Source organism: Sceloporus occidentalis, unplaced genomic scaffold, assembly GCF_023333645.1.
Source record: "Sceloporus occidentalis isolate IW3139 unplaced genomic scaffold, rSceOcc1.0.p SCAF_21, whole genome shotgun sequence".
NCBI classification, from domain to species: Eukaryota; Metazoa; Chordata; class Lepidosauria; order Squamata; family Phrynosomatidae; genus Sceloporus; species Sceloporus occidentalis.
This window is the reverse complement of record NW_028317001.1, coordinates 686,000-708,073: the sequence shown is the minus strand read 5'-3', so window position 1 is coordinate 708,073 and position 22,074 is coordinate 686,000. Positions and strand designations below refer to the sequence as shown.

The following is a 22,074-nucleotide window of genomic DNA, read 5'->3' as shown; positions in this document are numbered from 1 at the left end:
CCACATTTCAGAGGCAAATGTCATTTTAAAAAACAGTTCTGGGGAGCATTCTGGACTTGAAGGCCACTGGGCCACCCCCAATTTAGATCCAGAGATGGTCTCCCATATCCCCAACATTTCACAGACAGGAAAAGCAAGGCACATGTGGACAAGCAACACCAGAAGGTGCTGAGGATGGCCAAGGTTGTTTAGGAGGAAGATCACACAAGCTAGGAAGGGCACAGCAGTTTGCTTTTGCTTCAGCCTCCTGGCAAGGGAAGACCCTTGCAACTTATCTCCTCTCCTGTCCCCATTTTTGAGTTGATGGGGTGCAAATTCCTTGGAAGTCACTTTGCAGCAACCCAAGGCAGCTGAGGAGAAGGGGCAAAGTGGGAGGAGGAGAGAGAAACCGGGACATTTTTGAAAGCCCCTGAAAAAGTGGGGTGACAGACGATTAACCAGGACTTTCTCTGCCAAATTGGAACAATATGTTCTCCGCTCGCTTTCATGAACAGCCCCAGCAGTGACACAAAGGAAACTAATAGTCAGGATGTCAACTCACCAAAGAGTTGTTGTACTTCGACAGCCTCTTCCTCTTGGAGCCCAACTCCCTCTGCTTGGCCTCTGTGTTGGCCATTAGGTTGTCCTGGTGGCCCTGCACCTGTGTCTCTTTCAGCAAAATATGGCCCAAGGCTGTGTAGAAGGAGACTGAGATGAAGTTCCTGAGAAAAGAGACTAGGGTTAGGCTTGATTTGTCAAGACACAGAGAACAGCATGCTGCTAGTGAGATACGCAGGTGACATATGCCTTTGGGCCAATGCAGAGGTGGGTATCCCCTTCCTCCCTCTTCACCAAACAAAGCCCTCTGGACCTAGCATAGATTCACTGCAGCTCCCCTACACAACAGATACTCCATGTTAAACGCTTTTGACATTGCTGTGTTGCGCAGCACGTGAGGCAACACGTTAACGTGTGGCGCCAGATTCTCCACCTTGACTGTAGTCAGTAGCTTGTGAGCTGAAGAAACACCTGTCGCTTTCTCAATGAGCAGAGACACTGTAATCTTCTCTCAGATCAGGCTTTTATTCATATAACAAGTTCCACTGTGTACAACACTAGATACATCGACACCATCCACCATCCACACCAGTAACAACCCACTCTGAGGCTCACACTGTCTGACTCTTCCTCAGTGACAGTTGAGAATGACAGTTGACAGTTGCATCAACATTCCAATGATGCACTGTTTAAATGCTGCCACTAGAGCTGTCAATGACTTCCACAACAGCTCCACCTAGTGGCCACATGCCTGTCATTTCCTCAGACCTGTTCACCATGGTCCTGACACTCCATGCCTTGTGAGAGTGGAGGGGGGTCAGGGGATGGGAATTGGAGAGGACCCTGGCTATGTCCCTGTCGCTAGATGTGAAATGAGCGCATCATCTGCTGAAACCTCCTGACCTCCCCAGTGGCCCTCAGAGGAGAATGCCTTCCTTTTGCTTCTGGCTAGGGAAACACAGCTGCATGCTTCTCCAACACTCTCATCAGGCATGGAATGAACATGGAGCATGGCTTCCACAATTCCCACTTTTCATTTTGTATTCCTTCTAATTTCACATCTATTTTAAACCTCTCCCTCATTTGACGATAAAGACACCATTGAAAAATCTAGGCCAGATTCTTTAAGTTTGATCTCTAGTTTTCCTTGCGATTCTTTCAGTACATCCTTGTATCTTAACCATAGAGTTTTCTGGATACTGTTCCTCCCAAAAAGAGCCTCATGCGGCGAACACCATGAAGGTATTTTTGGACATATTCTACACTTGTTTTCCCCCCAGATCTTCAACAGAGCTTTTCTTACGAAATGATTTGTGCTTTCTTTATGAACTTTCTCTTTGCCGTAAATTCGGGATCCATTCCACCCAAATCTTAAATGTTCACCCTCCAGACATAACAATTGTTCATTCTCTAACATAAACCATTCTCTAATCCAAACTAAACAACAAGCAGCATCATAAAGTTTTCTTTTTGGTAAACCCAGCCCTCCTCTACTTTTGTCATCACAAAGTAGTTTCGTTTTTATCCTGGCTCTTTTTTTATTCCTTTTGCCATAGAGTCAATGGTTTTTCATTCTGGATGATGGGTATCGCTTGAAGCAGAAGCAGTATTTCAGGAAGGAAACTCATTTGGATCAGAGATATTTTTCCTAATAGAGATAAGTGTAATTTCCCCCATATTTCTAGGTCTTTTCTGATTTCCTTCCTTACTGTCTCATAGTTATTGTGAAACTGATCTGCGTTTTTATTGGTGAAATTTATTCTTAGATATTTAACTTTCTTTCCCACTTTAAATCCACTAATTTCTTCCAGGATTTGTTCTTCCTTTCCTCCATATTTTTTGTTGTTGTTTTGTCTCTGTTTACTTTTAGTCCCGAAACATATTCCAATTCCACTATTACATCCATCAATTCCCTTATGCTCTTTTCTGGGTTCTCCAGGGAATACAAAATGTTGTCTGCAAAGACTCTCATTTTAACCTCAATGTATGTTAATTTTTATTCTATTGATCTTATTTTCTAATCTTATCCTATTATTCACGCTTCAAGGATCAGAATGAACAAAAGGGGTGATAGTGGGAAAGCTTGCTGTGTACCTTTAGAAATCTTAAATTCTTCTTCTTCTTTTTATAGCTAACAGTTTGGCTCTTTGATCTTTATACATTGCCCCTATCTTAAATAAGAAGCTACTATTTCGATTATTTCAAGTGTCGCAAATGACATATCCCATCCTATGTTATCGAAGGCCTTTTCTAAATCGACAAAGTGCAAATTTTTTTCCGTTGTGCCTTTCTAAATATTCAATTATATTTAAGACGTTTCGTATGTTATCACTGAGTTGTCTGTGGGGGAGAAATCCCGATTAGTCCTTGTGAATCCAGTCTTTAAGAACCTTTTTGAGTCTATCATAGAAAATAATTTATAATCCATATTTAATAAGGAAATTAGCCTATAGCTCTTTACCTCAGTTGCATCTATATCTTCTTTTAACCGCAAAGTTATATTAGCTTGTTTCCATGTTTCAGGATAATGCTTTCCTTTGATGGCATTTATCGTTAATTTGAGCGGTGTTAACAGTCGATCCTCAAATACTTTATGATAACTGGCGATGAAGCCATCATTCCTGGTGTTTTCCCTTTTTTCCCTTTTTCTTATTACTTCCATGATTTCTGCTGTTGTCATCGGTCCATTTAATATAGTTCTTTGTTGGTCTGAAAGTGGCTTTAAGTTAGCTTTTCCCAAAAACTCCTCTATTTTTGCTCTAGACGTTTGAGATCCTTTATATAATTTAGCATAGAATTTTTGGAAGACCTTCTTAATTTTATTTTGGCCAGATGTTAATGTCGAATCTTTGTTTATTTCCGTAATCGTCTTTCGTTGTTTCAACTTCCTTATTTTATTGGCAAGCCATCTTCCTGGCTTGTTTGCTGGTTCAAAACTCCTTTGTTTTAGATATCTAATTTATGCTTCTTCTGTATAGGTTTATGAGGGAAGATTGCATCCTGGTCTATGCTAATTTTGGGGATGTGAAGACCTATGGAAATTCATTTTATAAACCCAGTGAAACAAATATCTCACAAAGCTCTAGTAAACAACATGTACACACACAGTCCCCACACAAAGGACTCACTGGCGCACTGTGCGTCTGGGGTCTGGAAATCCAACTTCCACCTTCTGGGAGGACAATGCTGCCAGAGACTGAATTTGGGGCTTTATACCTGCAAAGCATGGCTCACTCTCTCAACTGCAACCCTTCCACACAATCCTGGACTGAAACGTTTAAACAAAGGTCCTCTTTCAGCTCCAGGAATAAAGGCCTACCTTCACTGCAAAGACCCTGATTCCTGCAGCCCTCTTCTGCAGCCCTTTATTGCCGGAGCTCCCCTGGGTCAGAGGCTGTCTCCTCAACCGTAGAGAAGGGTTGCTCTGAGTGCGAAGGAGGAGGAGGTCCACAGGACTGAGGGAGGGAAGGCAATGGGGAAAGGTCAGTGCCAATGGCCATAGAGAGCAGAAGGTGGCAATGCCTAGGAACCCCTCTGAGTCCCAGCCATTCTAGGAATGAGTGGCAGGAGTGAGTCCAGGGGGCTGAGGGGGTCTCCTTTCCCAAAGAGGGAGGCAAGGACCAGTGGGACCCTCCCCAGCTAGGGCAAAAAAGGAGGGTCTCTTTCCCACCTCTCTCTCCCATCCCCCAAAGCCCAGCCTCCCCACTGGCCCTGAGTCCCTGCCTAGCCTTCCTCAGACCCCCACAGGCCCCTTCCTCCCTCCCTCCCTCCCTCCCTCCCTCCCTCCCTTCTCCCTCTCTTCCTTCCTTCCTCCCTTCTCCCTCTCTTCCTTCCTTCCTCCCTTCCTTCCTTCTCCCTCCCTCCCTCCCTCCCTTCCTCCCTCCCTCCCTTCCTCCCTCCCTCCCTCCCTTCCTTCCTTCCTTCCTTCCTTCCTTCCTTCCTCCCTCCCTCCCTCCCTCCCTCCCTCCCTCCCTCCCTCCCTTCCTTCTCCCTCCCTTCTTTCCTTCCCCCCTTCCTTCCTTCTCCCTCCCTCCCTCCCTTCCTTCCTTCCTTCCTTCCTCCCTCCCTTCCTTCCCTCTCCCTCCCTCCCTTCCCTCCTTCCTTCCTTCACACCAAAATGGAGGGCCAGAGGCACAAAGGGACACACTTTCTTCCTTTTGGCCCAAGGAGCCTGGCCTCCTTCTCTCTCTGGAGCCTCAGGAGAGAAAGAGATACCTCTGTTCAACTGAGGCCTCTGAGAAGGTTCCGGAACCTTATTCCCCACAATCACAAGAAGCACAAAATGGCTGCCAGAACACAAAATGGCTGCCTGAACACAAAATGGCCGCCTCTGCCTCAGTGCTTGGCAGTTGTCCGTTTAAGGCCTTCAGGGAACCCAAAATGGAGGACAAAATGGCCCCAAAGTCGGAAGGGACCCCAAACAGGATTTCTGAACCTAAACAACACAGAAAGGTTTTCCTGATGGCACCCGATGGCTGTGAGGACACAAAAGTCCCCAAACAGGATTTCCAAACCTTAACAACACCTAAACATTTTACTGGTGCTATTGAAAGGAGGAACCTGATCCCCTCCTTAATTACAATCAATAGTGAAACATATTGATATTAAGAATGCCCATCGTCCACAACCAGCTCAGGTCTTGACCGCTCAGGGAGGCCAGTCCAGCTGCAGGTGGCCCTCCGTCCGTCCCCCTTTCCTAATGCATTCCTCCTCTTTTCCCCAGCATCAGCCCCTTTCCCAAGAAGGCTGCATCCGCACTATAGAAATAAGGCACTTTGACACCGCTTTAACCACTCAGTGCTATGGAATCCTGGGATTTTACCTTTGGACGCTTAGGCTTCTCTGCCAGAGAGCTCTCATGCCACAACAAACTACAAATCCCAGGATTCCATAGGATGGAGCCAGGAGAGTTAAAGCAGTTTCGAACTGAAGTATTTCTGTAGTGCAGATACAGACTGTTTCAGTTGCAAAAGGACCCAAGTTGAATTTTTATCCTGTTAAAAATGTTTTTGCTTTTTTAAATATAAGAAGTTTGTTTTTCTGTCTAATCCTTATTCTTCTTGTTGTTATTTGTTTGTTTGTTTGTATGTATCATTCTTGGTAATATGAGATGGTCTGGTCTGCCTCCTTCCTTCTTCCTTGAAAATCTATTGATAAGAAAACTGGGGAGACTTTTAAAACCTCCCAAAGGAGCTACTTTTGGCCTTTTTGGGGGACAATCTTAGAAGGGATAATTTCTGATCCCTTTTAAAACCCACGTTCCCCAGAAGGAGCAGAGCTGTGTAAGAAAACCCTCTCAGAAAAGACACACAAAGAGACACACTTCCTTCCTTTTGGCCCAAGGAGCCTGGCCTCCTTCTCTCTCTGGAGCCTCAGGAGAGGAAGAGAAGCCTCTGTTCAACTGAGGCCTCAGAGAAGGTTCTGGAACCTTATTCCCCACAGTCACAAGCAGCACAAAATGGCTGCCAGAACACAAAATGGCCGCCTGAACACAAAATGGCTGCCTCTGCCTCGGTGCTTGGCAGATGGCAGTTTGAGGCCTTCAGGGAACCCAAAATGGCAGATGAAAGGGCCCCAAAGTCGGAAGGGACCCCATACAGGATTTCTGAACCTAAACAACACAGGAAGGTTTTCCTGATGGCACCCGATGGCTGTGAGGACACAAAAGTCCCCAAACAGGATTTCCAAACCTTAACAACACCTAAACATTTTCCTGATGCTATTGAAAGGAGGAACCTGATCCCCTCCTTAATTACAATCAATAGTGAGAGATATTAATATTAATATTAAGAGGGCCCATCATCCACAACCAGCTCAGGTCTTGACCGCTCAGGGAGGCCAGTCCAGCTGCAGGACTGGGACCACTTTAACTGCCCTGGAGCAGTGCTAGGGAATTCTGGGAAATGTAGTTTTGTGAAACATTGAGCCTTCTCTTTCAGAGAGCTCTGGTGCCACAATAAACTCCAATTCCCAGGATTCCCTAACACTGGGCCAGGGCAGTTAAAGCGCACTCAAGCTGGACTATTGCTGCCGTGTGTTTTGGACCTTACTTGGCCGCAAATTGCCCATAGCCTGCAATGCATCTCCTAATTCTGTTGCCAGTCCCTCCCTCCCAACACTTTCTCATTTCCCCCCAAAACAAGCGCAAATCTGGCAGATGGAAAGAGGTTTTAAAGCAGCATTTAAACCTGCAGTAGTTGCTCTTAAAAATCTAAATGTCCCATATGCTATTATCAGGTTTGTAGCTATTATTACAGAAAAACGTAGAGTGCAAACTCCTCAAGTACCATTATTTTCTGGAGTGAGATGTGCTTTTCCAATTGACTCACTGTGATGATCTCCGTGGTCCAAGCAGCCAAACCGCGGCCCTGTAATAATAATAATAATAATAATAATAATAATAATAGTAATATTTTACACCCCTCTCTTCAGCCAAAAGGCTATCAGAGTGGCTTACAAATTGTTAATTAGACATTTAGACATTATGGCTCTTAGCCCAGAAGGCACTTTAATTCCTTAAATCATGCTGCCACCTCCCAGTGAATTATCAAAGGGTTTCCCTTAACCTCCACTGGGACCGGTTAAGGAACCTTATTTCTACTTCTTTACTGATCTTCCAAGCATCAACCGAGCCAAGACACGTGTAAAAGGAGTGCCGAGTAGTAGATACTCTAAGGAGGTATGTATTATAAACAACAAAATATAACTGAAATATAAGTCATACAAGATATTAAGAATCTTGCAGGTACAATATTTGAAAGTATATAATGCTCAATTCATACAAGCTATTAAAAAAACAAATAAACCTAAGCTTCCAATTCTGAGACTAACTTCCAAGATCCGCTCTTTAACTCTCGATCTCCGACCGACACAATTCCCCCAACTGTCTCTTGGTCTCTCAGGCCTTATATCTCCTTCTCACGGAAGCTTCCAGAAAAACCTTTATCTTGCTTTCTGATTGGTCAAGAGAGCCTTCCGTAGCAGTGATGTCACAATGCATTTGCATAAACCTCCCTTTACTGCCTGAAGAAGACCTCCATTGACTGGAGCCCAGTCATTGCACTTGCCCAAGGCAAGGCTTGCCCTTATTTCCCAATGTCGTTCTTGGTGTCTGCCTTCCAGTTGTTTCAGGTCTTATGGTGACCTTATGGGAGTCTCTGAAGGGGTTTTCTTGGCAGGTTCCTTCAGAGTGGGTTTCCCATGGCCATCCTCTGAAAGAGTGTGACTTGCCAAAGGTCACTCAGTGGGTTTTTGTGACATTCATTCAGAGGGAGATGCCTTCTTTACTTGACACTGAGATATCTCTGGATGTCATGAGCATACAGATAGCACCCGTCCCATGCCTCCGGATGAACTCTCTTGGCGGTTTGATGTAGATGTTGACTAGCATTGGGGATAGGATGGCACCCTGGAGAACGCTGCATTTAAGATCCCTACTAGAGGAGCAACTGTCCCCAAGCATCTCCATCTGGAATCTGCTGGAGAAATAGGACCGGAAGCATTGCAATGCAGTGCCCCCGATCCCCAATTCCCTCAGGAGTTCCAGAAGGATGCCATGGTCAATAGTATCAAAAGCCACTGAGAGGCCCAAAAGCATCAACAGGGTCACACTTCCCCTGTCGATACTCAAGCGGAGATCATCTAAGGTAACCATAGCAATCTTGACTCTGGATCCCATCCTGAAGCCAGGTTGAAATGGATCTAGGTAATCTGTTTCATCCAAGACTGTTTGGAGTTGAAGAGAAATGGAAGACGGGAGACCGCTCTGTAATTCTTCATGTCCAAGGGATCTGGGGAGGGCTTTTTCAGAAGCAGCCGTATCACTGCTTCTTTTAAGCAAGATGGAAAATAGCCCTCCCTAAGAGATGCATCTATGATATATCTCAGGTGAGTCCTCAAAGCATCTCCTCCTTGGATGACCAGCCATGAAATAATAAATAATAATAAAGCTTTTATTTATATACCGCACCTTCCATAGATCAGGGCGGTTTACATAAAATTACAGTACACATACAATGGTTAAAAACGGTACCATACAATATACAAGAATAAAATTAAAATAAAACCAGCTAAAGCCCCAGTAGCCCATCCTCATAGCCACGGAAGAGGAGGGAGGTCCACAGGATTTTTATGCGGGGAATGCTAGCTGGAAGAAAAAGGTTTTCAACTCCCTTTTAAATTGGGCCAGGGAGGTAATCGAGCGGAGCTCGACGGGCAGCGTGTTCCAAAGGGCCGGGGCGGCGATGGAAAATGTCCGCCTTGCGACGGAAGTAAGCCTAGCCCCAGGCACCTTCAGTAATAGCTGCCCGGATGTTCTGAGGGTGCGGGACGGAATATATGGGGAGAGGCGGTCCTTCAAGTATCCTGGACCCAAGCCATTTAGGGCTTTATAGGTAATCACCAACGCCTTATATTGGGCCCGGAAACAAATAGGCAGCCAGTGAAGATCTTTCAGCACCGGTGTTATATGGCTGGTCCTGGAAATACCAGTGACCAGCCTGGCTGCCATATTTTGCACCATCTGTAGTTTCCGGGTTTGGTATAAGGGTTGCCCCATGTAGAGTACATTGCAGAAGTCCAATCTCGAGGTTACCAGAGCATGTACAACGGTTTCTAGGTCCCTCTGGGCCAGGTATGGGCGCAGCTGGCGAATAAGCCGCAGCTGATAACAGGTGTTCTTGACCGTCGCATTCACCTGAGCAGTCAGGTGAAGCGACGAATCAAGAAGCACCCCCAGACTGCGCACGGAGTCCTTCACAGGGAGCGTGACCCCGTTCAGGACAGGTGGAACCACCGCCATTCCTGGACCAGGAGAACCTATCACTAGTACCTCCGTTTTCTCTGGATTCAGCTTGAGTCGGTTTTCCCTCATCCAGCCCATTACTGACTCCAGGCACGCCACGAGAGGAGAGACCCCATCCCCAGTCACTGCATCAGTCGGAGACATAGAGAAAATGATTTGGGTGTCATCAGCGTACTGATAACCCCGCGCCCCATGTCTCCGGATGATCTCTCCCAGCAGTTTCATGTAAATGTTAAATAGCATGGGAGACAGAATGGCTCCTTGAGGGACCCCGGTTTTAAGGGGCCTCTCATCGGAGCACACGTCTCCCAGCTGCACCATCTGGGACCTCCCAGTGAGGTAGGAGCGGAACCACTGGAGCGCAGTGCCCCCGACTCCCACCTCTGCCAGGCGTCCCAGAAGGATACCATGGTCTATGGTATCGAAAGCCGCTGAGATGTCCAAGAGCACCAACAGGGACACGCTTCCCCTGTCAATGCCCAGACGGAGATCATCGACCAAGGCAACCATGGCCGTCTCAACCCCGTAGCCCGCCCGGAAGCCAGTTTGAAATGGGTCCAGATAATCCGTTTCATCCAAGATCGCCTGAAGTTGGATTGCAACCGCCCTCTCGATCACCTTTCCCAAAAATGGCAGCAGCGAAACTGGCCGATAATTATTATGAACCAGGGGGTCGAGGGAGGGATTTTTTAAGATAGGTTTTATAATGGCCAATTTAAGTTCTGATGGAAATTGGCCCTCCCTCAAAGATGTATTAATAATCCGGCGTAACAACAAGGTTACCGCCGGTCCCCCCTGGGCCGCAAGCCACGAGGGACAGGGATCGAGAGAGCAGGTTGTCTTCCGGACACTTCCGAGGATCTTGTCCACATCATCGGTACTTACCAACTCAAACTGATCCAGTTTAATAAAGTCCACGGAGGCTCTGGATACCTCTACTCTAGGTTCTGCTTGAATGTCGGCATCAAGACCTTCGCTTATCCGAGAGGTTTTATCCGCAAAGAAGTCGTTAAATCGGTCACAGCAGGCCTTAGAAGGTTCAAGGATCTGGTTCACGGCGGGAGGGAGCTGAGTTAGCTCCCTGACCACCCTGAACAACTCTGCCGGACGCGACTCTGCGGACGCAATACGAGCACCATAGAACGAATTCTTTGCTGCTCGTATTGCCTCTCCGTAGTCCTCTAACAGTTGGTCTAGGAGAGCCTTGTCGTCTAAGCAAAGGTGTTTCCGCCAACGGTACTCTAGCCGTCGCAGTTCCCGCTTCCTTGCCCGGAAGGCAAGGGTTGAGAGGGCAAGTTGTCTTCTTCACACTTCCAAGGAGCTTGTCCCCATCCTCAGTACTCACAGATTCACAATGATCCAGTATGATCTTATTCACAGAGTCACTGGAATGTCTTTACTGTGTTTATTGTTGAGGTATGGAGCAGCATTGAAAATGTTCAGATGTGGCAGAGAAGCTAATGGACACTCGCTGCTCTTAACCAGGAATTGGTTGCAGCTGTGGCTCCAGACAGCAGGGGATTGTCCAAGATTGTGGCGGAGTGTGCCAGAGAGCAGCACATAGCACTTGTGTAAATATGCGGTGACATCTGGAATGATGGACAGTAATCCAGGTAACACAGGAAATTGTACAGGAAGGGGTTGAGCTAGATTGCCACATGGCAAAAGTGTATATAAGCTCAGATCATCATTGTACAGTGTGGGTTTTGTAATTGGTGGATGGGGTTGGTCTAGCTCTCGTGTATGTTTTGCAACCAAAAATAAACAGTGCCTCTTGGAGAAAAGCCAGCCTACGGTGCTTTAATCTAGCAGCTGTGTTTCCTGGCAAAGCTCCAGTCTGCCAGTTTGTCTATCTACTCACAAGCTTCCAAGATTGCTCTGAGTTCACCTCTGCATTTTCTCCCAACATTTATACTCTCATTGTTTAATCCAGTTTTAGTACTGGGATCGGGGGGGATTGATTTCTTTTGGATTTTATTGTAACCTCGATGTATTTTATTGTTGAAACCAGCACAGATTCTCCTTCATAGAGCGGGCTAGAAATACATCTTTTCTTATTATATTATGCTGGCATCCAAGTCGGCTCGTATCTCGTGTGTGTGTTTGCCTTTGCTGTTCTTATGGCTGGGAATGGAGCTGAGGAATGAGGAGAGAAGAAAGGGTCCGTTTTGTGCAAATTCACAACTTCTGCGCATCAAAGAGTCCAGTCTGTTGAAATAGCAAAGAACTTTATTAAAACACATAGTCAGAAATTCAGTGTTTAAGCTAGAACTGCCCTCCCCAAGCCAAAGAATATATTGAAACCCCCAAACCTAAAACTCCACCTTCTACCAAACCTAGCCCCCACCTACAATTCCCACCATCTATCCCCCACTTTGCCATCCCTCTCACACGCACAATCTCTCCCTGCCCCAGACATTCGAAGAAACTGGATCCCTTTCTGTTACTACAGGTCCCCAACTTTCTTCAGCCAACATCCCACAAATTCCGAATGCTATCATTGCTATTCTAGCCAGCCGCAACAAACCCCAGCCCCCCATCTAACTAACCTAAACCACGACCCATAATCCCCCGCCAAATTTATAACCCAAAGCAATTATCTATACTAGTAGCAATTAAAACCTAAACTTTACTAAACATAACTTTAAAACATAAACAGACATATGGACAGAGAAACTGTGCAAATAAATTCATATGGGCTTTTTAGCACCGCTGGATGGAAAAAATATTTTTGTATTCCACCTTTACAAAAATAATGTTCATTCACTTCTTGGCTTTGTGTGGCTTCTCTCCTGTGCTGCCTCTCTGGTGACTGAATAGGCCTGACCTCCGAGAAAAACATTTCCCACAATGCTGGCATTTGTATGGCTTCTCTCTTGTGTGGATTCGCTGGTGTCTCACTAAGTTTACCTTCAAAGAAAAACATTTCCCACACTGCTGGCATTTGTGTGGCTTCTCTCCTGTGTGGATTCCCTGGTGTGACAGTAGGTTTCACTGCCGAGAAAAACATGTTCCACAATGATGGCATTTGTATGGCTTCTCTCCTGTGTGGATTCTTTTGTGTGTCACTAGGTAGGACTGCTGAGAAAAACATTTCCCACAGTGTTGGCATTAGTATGGCTTCTCTCCGGTGTGGATTCTCTGATGTCTCACTAAGTCTCCCTTCAAATAAAAACATTTCCCACAATGCTGGCATTTGTATGGCTTCTCTCTTGTGTGGACTCTCTGGTGTGTCAGTAGGTAAGACTGCCGAGAAAAACATGTTCCACAATGCTGGCATTTGTATGGCTTCTCTCCTGTGTGGATTCTTTTGTGTGTCACTAGGTAAGACTGCTGAGAAAAACATTTCCCACAATGCTGGCATTTGTATGGCTTCTCTCCTGTGTGGATTCTCTGATGTCTCACTAGGACTGACTTCAAACAAAAACATTTCCCACAGTGTTGGCATTTGTATGGCTTCTCTCCGGTGTGGACTCTTTGGTGTCTTGCTAAGTCTCTCTTTGAAGAAAAACATGTTCCACAATGCTGGCATTTGTATGGCTTCTCTCCTGTGTGGATTCTTTTGTGTGTCAGTAGGTTTGACTGCCAAGAAAAACATTTCCCACAATGCTGGCAGTTGTATGGCTTCTCTCCGGTGTGGATTCTCTGATGTCTCACTAGGACTGACTTCAAACAAAAACATTTCCCACAATGCTGGCATTTGTATGGCTTCTCTCCGGTGTGGACTCTCTGGTGTCTTGCTAAGTCTCTCTTAGAAGAAAAACATGTTCCACAATGCTGGCATTTGTATGGCTTCTCTCCTGTGTGGATTCTTTTGTGTGTCAGTAGGTTTGACTGCCAAGAAAAACATTTCCCACAATGCTGGCAGTTGTATGGCTTCTCTCCTGTGTGGATTCTTTTGTGTGTCAGTAGGTAGGACTGCTGAGAAAAACATTTCCCACAATGCTGGCATTTGTATGGCTTCTCTCCTGTGTGGATTCTCTGATGTCTCACTAGGACTGACTTCAAACAAAAACATTTCCCACAGTGTTGGCATTTGTATGGCTTCTCTCCGGTGTGGACTCTCCGATGCATGAGAAGGATCGACTTGTATGCAAAATGTTTCCCACAATGCTGGCAGTTGTATGGCTTCTGTGATGTGTGGACTCTCTCATGACTGACAAGTTCTTCTGTAAAGAAGGAAAACAATACTGAATATCAGAGTTAAGAGAGGAAAGTGTTAGCCCAAGATTTAGCCCTACGTTCACACCTCCCTATTTGATATTAAATTAATAAAGTTGGGGTGGGTGACCTGAGCAGGACCCTGTTGCAGATGCCCCAAATCCATGAAACGATTATATCCTTGTCCACAGGAGCTGGCAAAGAAGAGATTGTGGGGGAACTACCTTGAGGTAATCAGTTGAAGCAGATAGTCATACAGACTGTTGAAAAAAGATTCCTTTAAACATGTGTAAAATATTTTGATTGAAAAGTGGCATCATATCCTGTGAGACGGCCAGAGAGTCCTGAGTCTGAGCACATGGCATGATGCAAGCCAACTGCAGAGGACGCTTCATGCTGTGTGGCACCAGGAGATGGATCACAACCAATACACAATACAGGACACATGTGGATTGCTGTGGATAGGATTGGATTGGAGTTGTGTATAGAAGAGATGGTGAACATGATGGAAGTCAGAGAGGAGAGCTTGCAAATATTTTGATTATATTGCAACTCAAGATAGAGAACCTCCAAAGATTCGGATGAAATCAACTGTGTCTGTGACTTATTTTTAAGTGTGAAATGTGGCCAGTGCATTGCCAATACCTGTATCTGGAAAGTTGTTTTCATTCTGTGCTATGTTATTGTTGAGCTGCATCTGGGAGCATCATGCTCACATTGCGCTGTATATTGGCTTGTGAACGGAACTGGAATTCAGAGCAACAAGGACCTGAGGACCGGTGTGGTAATCCCTTATGTCTGAGGTATTTGCACCAAGCACCCATTGCATTCAATTTGATTTTGGACCATATTTTCCCCACCCAGGAAACTTTCTAAAACGATTTAAACCTTATAGAAAACTCGGCTTCTGCCCACTAGCAACCATTTCAGTATAAATATTGCAGTCCAGTTGCAGACAGACACTCTGTTGGTTTACATTGCTAAACGCCTCACTACACTCGCCAGCTCCACTTGCCATGGGAGTTACTGACTTCTCTCCCCATTGTGGACCCTCAGCAATTGGAATCAAGTTCCGTCTAGGTTACGTATTACCATTAGCAAATCCTAACATCTATTCACCACTCCCACCTTTGTTACCTAGTTCTTGTGTGTTTGTGTGGACACCTATATGTGTGTGCATGCGTGTACAGTGCACCTGTGTCATACGCGGGCACGCCTTACGTGGATTTCAGCATACACTAAAAGCCACACTGGGAAAAGGGGCGGCATGCCCCATAAGGGTTAATGCCGCCCGTGTGGAGCCCCATTCATTTAAATAGGGCTCGAGAATAGATGGGATCCCCCTAACACCGGGGGGGGGGGGGAATCAGGAATGGGATGAGTCCCGAGGCCACTGTTGCCCCAATCTCTCCTTTGAGCTAAGTATGAAATTCCCCTGAAAGCATAGCACTTGGGAGTGTCCTCCCCAGACTCCAGCATTTCGGGTAACAAAGGGCCTCTGGAATCACCCATGGAGCTAAGCAAGCTCAGGTTGGAAAAGAAACATTAGACAAAAAGGCATTTTTGTGTTGCCCTTTCCTCTCTTCATAGACATTGCTCATAATTTCTAAATGCAACCCCTTAATATGTTTGAAAACAAGGACCTTAGCTGGTTCTCACAGGTTCGGTTCTTAAAATCTGTCAGGTTGGTGGCTGCCTCCCAATCCCCAAGGCCCCTCTCCTGGCCCTTCCCAGAGGTCCCTTCCTCTCCGCACAGAGCTAGGAGATCCTGGCTTTGCTCCAGCCTTCCCCTCCTGGCTCCCATCTGCCAGATCCCCTTCCCTTTCTCCCTCCGCTCTCCAAACTTCCCTCTTGCCCATCTGCACTGCTTCAGCATCTCATTTTCAGCCTCTCTTCCCTGCCTTTCTATTTTTCACTTTCCCTCCGTCTCTCCGTTACAGACACAAACCCACAGAGTGTGATGCATAAAAGGGATCATAGAGTCATAGAGCTGGAAGAAACCGCAAGGGCCATCCAGTCCAACCGCCTGCCATGCAGGAACTCTCAATCGAAGCATCCCAGACCATCCAGCCTCTGTTTAAAGACCTCCAAGGAAGGAGGCTCCACTACACTCCGAGGAAGGAGTGTGTTCCACTGTCGAACAGCCCTTACTCTCAAGAGGTTTTTTCAAATGTTGAGGTGGAATCTCTTTTTCCTGCGGCTTGCATCCACTGCTCTGGGTCCTAGTCTCTGGAGCAGCTGAAAACAAGTCAGCTCCCTCCTCAGTATGACATCCCTTTTAGGCCCATTTGTTGAGAAAGGCAGGATAATCAATATACAAATAATTCATTGGCAAAGGCAGAGCAAGAGGGCTGGGACCTGGACTCCAATTTTGGTGAGGGTGAAATGCCAGGGAGCAGCCTTAAAACAGCCTTAAAACATCTATAAGACAGGCATGGACTACTGATGGGGTTGGAGGAGATCTCAGGGGCAACCCCACATTGTATTACGGGGGGCGGGGGGAGATGAAATAATATTTTGCCCCTCAACATCCCAAAACATCCTTTTGGGGATGAAGAGGCCATTTTGCCACTGTTGGGCCCTCTCTGAACCATTGCAGGCCCAAGGGAGGGCTTTCTCCTAAGAAGACTCTCCAGAGCCTTAAAAGGATGGAAGAGGGGCCAAAAGAGGTAGGAAACTTGCTCAGGGATGTGCTGAGTACCATTTGGGTGAGAAAAGCATTAATCTCCATGGCTTCTTCCCATAAAATCCTAGAATTGGCGGTTTAGGATGGGATTATTAGAATCCTTAGAACCTGGAGAGCAATAGTGCCTCACTGAACTACAGATTCAAATATTCTACAGGATGTTGCTATCACAATTAATCTAGGCTTGAAAGGGATCTAGGACTCCTAGTAGACCGCAAGTTGAACATGGGCCAACAGTGTGATGAGGCAGCTACAAAGGCCAATGTGATTCTAGGCTGCCTCTATACAAGAATAGTTTCTAGATCAAGAGAAGTAATAGTGCCACTCTATTCTGCTTTGGTCAAGGCTCATTTGGAATAATCCTGTGTCCAGTTCTGGGCCTCACAATTCAAAAAGGATGTTCACAAATTGGGGCATGTCCAAAGGAGTGCCACCAAAGTGGTGAAGGGTCTGGAAACCATCAAGCTCTATGAGGAGCAGCTTAGAGAGCTGGTTATGTTTAGCCTGGAGAAAAGAAGATAAAGAGTGGATATGATCTCCATGTTTAAACATTTGAAAGGGTGTCCTGTTGCGCAAGGAGCAGGCTTGCTTTTTGCTGACACCGAGAAAAGAAGACACCGCAATGGATGCCAGACACATTGAAAGAGGTTCCACCTAAACCTTAGGAGGAACTTTGTGACAGTAAGAGCACTTTGACATTGGAATATATTCCCTTAGAGTTTGGTGGAGTCCTCTTCTTTGGAGGTCTTTAAAGAGAGGCTGGATGTGTATTCCTGCATGGCAGAAGGGGATTGAACTGGATGGCCCTTGTGGTCTATTCCAACTCTATGACTTTATAATTCTAGTGGAACCTTAGTGACATGATAATATAGTATGAAAGGACCCTCAGTCTTCATAGAAAGAGCCATGGATTCATGTTCCTTACCTACAGAAGCCACATTTTCATAATTGTCCATCATTACAGAATTGTACAAAAGTTTCTGTTTCGCCGTCAACAGATTCCATTCATCCTTGGAGAAATATACTGCCACATCGGCAAAGGTCACCTGAAATAGAAAATAGCCCTCATCCAGAGAGTGACAAAGAAAAGGGGAGGAAAGCACATGGTGCTTCCCAAATGTTATTTCATCACTTCAGAAATAAACTTTAAATTCTGTTAGCAAGCAAAAAGCTACTGCCTTTCAGATCAGTTTGTCTTGAATCCTTTCAATATAACATGCAATGTAATAAACAATATAATTTAGGCCATGGCTGGGATATTGAGGATGGATTAGGATACTGACTATCCCAACACATAGAGTACATTTAGCCACAAAAGAATTATGGTGCATTTAGCCATTTCTTGCCACATTTCAGAGGCAAATGTCATTTTAAAAAACAGTTCTGGGGAGCATTCTGGACTTGAAGGCCACTGGGCCACCCCCAATTTAGATCCAGAGATGGTCTCCCATATCCCCAACATTTCACAGACAGGAAAAGCAAGGCACATGTGGACAAGCAACACCAGAAGGTGCTGAGGATGGCCAAGGTTGTTTAGGAGGAAGATCACACAAGCTAGGAAGGGCACAGCAGTTTGCTTTTGCTTCAGCCTCCTGGCAAGGGAAGACCCTGGCAACTTATCTCCTCTCCTGTCCCCATTTTTGAGTTGATGGGGTGCAAATTCCTTGGAAGTCACTTTGCAGCAACCCAAGGCAGCTGAGGAGAAGGGGCAAAGTGGGAGGAGGAGAGAGAAACCAGGACATTTTTGAAAGCCCCTGAAAAAGTGGGGTGACAGAGGATTAACCAGGACTTTCTCTGCCAAATTGGAACAATATGTTCTCCGCTCGCTTTCATGAACAGCCCCAGCAGTGACACAAAGGAAACTAATAGTCAGGATGTCAACTCACCAAAGAGTTGTTGTACTTCGACAGCCTCTTTCTCTTGGAGCCCAACTCCCTCTGCTTGGCCTCTGTGTTGGCCATTAGGTTGTCCTGGTGGCCCTGCACCCGTGTCTCTTTCAGCAAAATATGGCCCAAGGCTGTGAAGAAGGAGACTGAGATGAAGTTCCTGAGAAAAGAGACTAGGGTTAGGCTTGATTTGTCAAGACAAAGAGAACAGCATGCTGCTAGTGAGATACGCAGGTGACATATGCCTTTGGGCCAATGCAGAGGTGGGTATCCCCTTCCTCCCTCTTCACCAAACAAAGCCCTCTGGACCTAGCATAGATTAACTGCAGCTCCCCTACACAACAGATACTCCATGTTAAAACGCTTTTGACGTTGCTATGTTGCGCAGCACGTGAGGCAACACGTTAACGTATGGCACCAGATTCTCCACCTTGACTGTAGTCAGTAGCTTGTGAGCTGAAGAAACACCTGTCGCTTTCTCAATGAGCAGAGACACTGTAATCTTCTCTCAGATCAGGCTTTTATTCATATAAGAAGTTCCACTGTGTACAACACTATATACATCGACACCATCCACCATCCACACCAGTAACAACCCACTCTGAGGCTCACACTGTCTGACTCTTCCTCAGTGACAGTTGAGAATGACAGTTGACAGTTGCATCAACATTCCAATGATGCACTGTTTAAATGCTGCCACTAGAGCTGTCAATGACTTCCACAACAGCTCCACCTAGTGGCCACATGCCTGTCATTTCCTCAGACCTGTTCACCATGGTCCTGACACTCCATGCCTTGTGAGAGTGGAGGGGGGTCAGGGGATGGGAATTGGAGAGGACCCTGGCTATGTCCCTGTCGCTAGATGTGAAATGAGCGCATCATCTGCTGAAACCTCCTGACCTCCTCAGTGGCCCTCAGAGGAGAATGCCTTCCTTTTGCTTCTGGCTAGAGAACACAGCTGCATGCTTCTCCAACACTCTCATCAGGCATGGAATGAACATGGAGCATGGCTTCCACAATTCCCACTTTTCATTTTGTATTCCTTCTCATTTCACATCTATTTTAAACCTCTCCCTCATTCGACGATAAAGACACCATTGAAAAATCTAGGCCAGATTCTTTAAGTTTGATCTCTAGTTTTCCTTGCGATTCTTTCAGTACATCCTTGTATCTTAACCATAGAGTTTTCTGGATACTGTTCCTCCCAAAAAGTGCCTCATGTGACGAACACCATGAAGGTATTTTTGGACATATTCTACACTTGTTTTCCCCCCAGATCTTCAATACAGCTTTTCTTAGGAAATGATTTGTGCTTTCTTTATGAACTTTCTCTTTGCCGTAAATTCGGGATCCATTCCACCCAAATCTTAAATGTTCACCCTCCAGACATAACAATTGTTCATTCTCTAACATAAACCATTCTCTAATCCAAACTAAACAACAAGCAGCATCATAAAGTTTTCAGTTTGGTAAACCCAGCCCTCCTCTACTTTTGTCATCACAAAGTAGTTTTGTTTTTATCCTGGCTCTTTTTTTATTCCTTTTGCCATAGAGTCAATGGTTTTTCATTCTGGATGATGGGTATCGCTTGAAGCAGAAGCAGTATTTCAGGAAGGAAACTCATTTGGATCAGTGATATTTTTCCTAATAGAGATAAGTGTAATTTCCCCCATATTTCTAGGTCTTTTCTGATTTCCTTCCTTATTGTCTCATAGTTATTGTGAAACTGATCTGCGTTTTTATTGGTGAAATTTATTCCTAGATATTTAACTTTCTTTCCCACTTTAAATCCACTAATTTCTTCCAGGATTTGTTCTTCCTTTCCTCCTTATTTTTTGTTGTTGTTTTGTCTCTGTTTACTTTTAGTCCCGAAACATATTCCAATTCCAGTATTACATCCATCAATTCCCTTATGCTCTTTTCTGGGTTCTCCAGGGAATACAAAATGTTGTCTGCAAAGACTCTCATTTTAAACTCAATGTATGTTAATTTTTATTCCATTGATCTTATTTTCTAATCTTATCCTATTATTCACACTTCAAGGATCAGAATGAACAAAAGGGGTGATAGTGGGAAAGCTTGCCGTGTACCTTTAGAAATCTTAAATTCTTCTTCTTCTTTTTATAGTTAACAGTTTGGCTCTTTGATCTTTATACATTGCCCCTATCTTAAATAAGAAGCTACTATTTCGATTATTTCAAGTGTCGCAAATAAACATATCCCATCCTATGTTATCGAAGGCCTTTTCTAAATCGACAAAGTGCAAATTTTTTTCCGTTGTGCCTTTCTAAATATTCAATTATATTTAAGGTGTTTCGTATGTTATCACTGATTTCTCTGTGAGGAAGAAATCCTGATTGGTGCTTATGAATCCAGTCTTTAAGAACTTTTTTGAGTCTATCGGCCAAAATCATAGAAAATAATTTATAATCCATATTTAATAAGGAAATTAGCCTCTAGCTCTTTACCTCAGTTGCATCTATATCTTCTTTTAACCGCAAAGTTATATTAGCTTGTTTCCATGTTTCAGGATAATGCTTTCCTTTGATGGCATTTATCGTTAATTTGAGTGGTGTTAACAGTCGATCCTCAAATACTTTATGATAAATGGCGATGAAGCCATCATTCCTGGTGTTTTCCCTTTTTTCCCTTTTTCTTATTACTTCCATGATTTCTGCTGTTGTCATCGGTCCATTTAATATAGTTCTTTGTTGGTCTGAAAGTGGCTTTGAGTTAACTTTTCCCAAAAACTCCTCTATTTTGGCTCTAGACGTTTGAGATCCTTTATATAATTTAGCATAGAATTTTTGGAAGACCTTTTTAATTTTATTTTGGCCAGATGTTAATGTCGAATCTTTATTTATTTCCGTAATCGTCTTTCGTTGTTTCAACTTCCTTATTTTATTGGCAAGCCATCTTCCTGGCTTGTTTGCTGGTTCAAAACTCCTTTGTTTTAGATATCTAATTTATGCTTCTTCTGTATAGGTTTATGAGGGAAGAATGCATCCTGGTCTATGCTAGTTTTGGGGATGTGAAGACCTATGGAAATTCATTTTATAAACCCAGTGAAAGAAATATCTCACAAAGCTCTAGTAAACAACATGTACACACACAGTCCCCACACAAAGGACTCACTGGCGCACTGTGCGTCTGGGGTCTGGAAATCCAACTTCCACCTTCTGGGAGGACAATGCTGCCAGAGACTGAATTTGGGGCTTTATACCTGCAAAGCATGGCTCACTCTCTCAACTGCAACCCTTCCACACAATCCTGGACTGAAACATTTAAACAAAGGTCCTCTTTCAGCTCCAGGAATAAAGGCCTACCTTCACTGCAAAGACCCTGATTCCTGCAGCCCTCTCCTGCAGTCCTTTATTGCCAGAGCTTCCCTGGGTCAGAGGCTGTCTCCTCAACCGTAGAGAAGGGTTGCTCTGAGTGCGAAGGAGGAGGAGGTCCACAGGGCTGAGGGAGGAAAGGCAATGGGGAAAGGTCAGTGCCAATGGCCATGGAGAGCAGAAGGTGGCAATGCCTAGGAACCCCTCTGAGTCCCAGCCATTCTAGGAATGAGTGGAAGGAGTGAGTCCAGGGGGCTGAGGGGGTCTCCTTTCCCAAAGTGGGGTGGAAAGAACTGGTTCCCATGGGACTGTGGACCTCCATGACCTGTGAGCAAATCTATGGGAGACGCTGCCTCAAAGAGCATTGGGGGAGTCTCTGGCTGGATGGCCATCTTTTCGGAGGACTTGGAGGGCAGAATGGGGCTGACTGTTTGGCCCTTGGGGCTCCCTTCCAGCCCTAGGAGCCTACGAAGCCTACCTTACAAGGCTGTTGTGGGAGTTAATCACAAGACAATTACTACACAAGAATGGCCACCTTTTAGCAGCTTACAATAAAAATATCCATACAATACAATAAAAACATGTTTCATGATCTGCCAAACCCTAACCCTAACACTCCCATCCAAAACAAAATGCCATTAAATTACTGGATAGTTATTTAAAATT

The 22,074-nt window shown here is 45.1% G+C and overlaps 1 pseudogene; it reads right to left on the bottom strand.

Annotated features, from left to right (window-relative positions):
- LOC149301314 (uncharacterized) overlaps window positions 1-21,597 on the bottom strand; it is a 54,464-nt pseudogene extending 32,867 nt beyond the window's left edge.
- Window positions 21,598-22,074: the final 477 nt, after the last annotated feature.